Raw genomic sequence first — 2,911 nt, forward strand, 5'->3', positions numbered from 1 at the left:
GGAGGGGCAGAGAAAGAGGGAGAAAGAGAATCCCAAGCAAGCTCTGATACAGGGCTCAAACCCACAAACTGTGAGATATGACCTCAGCCGAAACCAAGAGTTGGATGCTTAACTAACTGAGCCACCCAGGCACCCCAGGACTAGTTTCTTAATGTTGGTTGTCCTGGCTGTCATTGTATAAAGAAGCTTCTGAGGAAGTGAAGGCTTGTCCTTCGTCAGAGATGGGTGTAGCTGCCGCCTTGTAGAATGGAGGTTTAATTGAATCACCTGCGGGCTTCAGACTCTGTTTAAGTACGTGGATGAAACAAGAAAGATGATGCCTGACAAAGACGAGTGGCTTTGTTAATTAAATTAGCAGTGGAAAATTTACAAGCTTTAATTAGTATAAAATAAGCCACAGAAATAAAGATAGTGATTAAAGCAGACTAATCTGATTAGAATCACAATGTGCGTTGTTACAGGCTAGTTGATGGTAGAGACTCTCCAGCGGAGTCTGGCCAGATGCAGGAACCCACTTGGAAGAAAAAGGTACTTTGCACCCAAGCCTGGAGCTGCCTGTTGGATTGCTAAATCATTTGGGGGGGGGGATTATGCCAGAAAAACACTGTGAGAAGCGTGGGCACTGGTGAATTGATAAAAGCCTTCTTTCTGGGAGAAAGCCTATAAAATCCATGACCACCTGCAGTGAAGGGAGCTAAAATTAAACTTCAGAACCCTCACTAGCTGAGCAAGATTTCAACCAGCCTCTCAAAACTTCAAACTTATGAAAAGTCTGGAGAGTCAGAAGGTGGTTAAGTTGTCCATACTTTCTTAGTTCACACCCACACAATGAAAGCAGTGTCCATTCGAGACATTTAGACAAAGAATATCCAAGTATCCTGTGTGTTGAGAGAAATGTTAAATTCAATGCAGTACAAATCACAACATTAAATTACCATGTAAATCCTCTCCAATGGTCATTTTCTTGATCTAACTTCTATCAAATTAATTTTAGTTTATGAGTGTAGGTAGATGGAAACTGTCCATTTCCCTTCCAGCAATTCCCAGTTCTCCCCCTATTTTCTGGTTTGTAAAGCTTCCAATCACCTCAAAGCCGAATCCTAAAACAGGTCACGTGTCTCCATTATTTTCTTTTTTAAAAAAAAATTTTTTTTTCAACGTTTATTTATTTTTGGGACAGAGAGAGACAGAGCATGAACGGGGGATGGGCAGAGAGAGAGGGAGGCACAGAATCGGAAACAGGCTCCAGGCTCTGAGCCATCAGCCCAGAGCCCGACGCGGGGCTCGAACTCCCGGACCGCGAGATCGTGACCTGGCTGAAGTCGGACGCTTAACCGACTGCGCCACCCAGGCGCCCCAATTTTCTGTGTGCATATGCGGCATCGTGCATGAGGCTCTCGTAATATTTAGATAGTCATGCACCAACAGAAACCGTGACAGAACTTCACTTTTCAAACAAATCATAACCAAAGTTTTTAGAAGATATTCAATTATATATTAAATAAAATGGCCTGGTTTATATTGACTTAGGCTTCTAATATTTGGTATCAACTATTTTAAATGTTTATTCCTTCAGTATGGGTTTATTATAAGAATAGATTTTCCTTCGGTGTTGCAAATGCTGAGACATAAGAAGAAATTCATTTTAAGTGGGTTGTCTTATGACAGAAGGTTATGGCCATTTCAAATCAAATTTAAAAAAAATAGACATTTTCATTGTTAATTTGATGGCATAGATTTCAGCTACAATTGTGTCACCGTGGTCTACTGAGACGATTTAGTTCAAAATAAACCAACATTCTTCACTATAGAGTTTTCATTAAAAATATCAACTAAAAGAAGAGAATTTTCTTTGGTGCTTATGGCCAGAATACAAAAAGGTGGAGTGAACGACTGCCAAAATATACTTGGATTAAGTTTATTAATTCGTTATCTGTATCTAATTCATCAATTATAATTCACAACATATAATTGATGGCTATCACAAAAGATGGTATGAAGTTCAATTTCAATTGCACTGCTATGCATTTGATAACAGAAATGTTTTTTTCTCAGCCAATGAATGTTTGTTGAGAACCCCAGAAGATGCAGTATTCTGTCCTGTGCGTTGGTATCTTTTTCAAAGAATATATGTGATCTGGTGAATAGATAGGATACTTATCTTTCTTAGATTTTTAATAGAGACACACTGCTAATGTGTATTCAATACAGATATTTAGAGATACAAATAACAGCTAGGTAGGACATTGATTCTTTAAGTTCAGAGTCTGTTCTCCCTTCCTCCCTCTCTTCTCAGTCTGAAAGCTCTTAGGTGGGGCTGAGCAAAGCGGGCAGCTGTAAGTGGCAAAGGCAGTGACACAGGACAGGTGTTGCTTGAGCAGGTCAAGGATGGGGTCTGCACTGACTGGGGTGGGAAGTTGAAGCCCCACTGAGAGGGGTTGGGATAAGCAGTTTTCCTGCACAGGGAAGGACAGGTAGAATGCTTACGGAAGCCCCAGAAATGGGTGGAGAAGACCGACTGGGTGAAGAGTCCACCTGTGGGATGATTATGGCCTGGCCTGTGGCGTTGGGGCTGTGGAGGGTGCAAAGGGCATGTGCATAGCCTGCCAAGGAATACAGAGCCCAAGAGGGGGGAGGAGGCTCCCTGTGTGCGGGCACCGGTGGTGTGAGCCACCACGGGATATGAGGGCTGAGAACAAGGTGAGGAGGGCACCCTGGTGGGAGACAAAGGTGATGGCAGCAGCATCTGTGTGCAGATTGGAGCCCTGCATGCAGACGGCACCTGTGCAGGGGTGAGGCGACTGTGGAGGGGGTAGTAAGAGAGCATCCACATGGGATTAGTGGTGCGGTGGTTTGCTGGGGGCACTGGTCACCCTGTGGCAACTGAGTGAATAAGAGAGTATAATGAAGA

Source organism: Felis catus, chromosome B1 (assembly GCF_018350175.1).
Source record: "Felis catus isolate Fca126 chromosome B1, F.catus_Fca126_mat1.0, whole genome shotgun sequence".
Lineage (NCBI taxonomy): Eukaryota > Metazoa > Chordata > Mammalia > Carnivora > Felidae > Felis > Felis catus.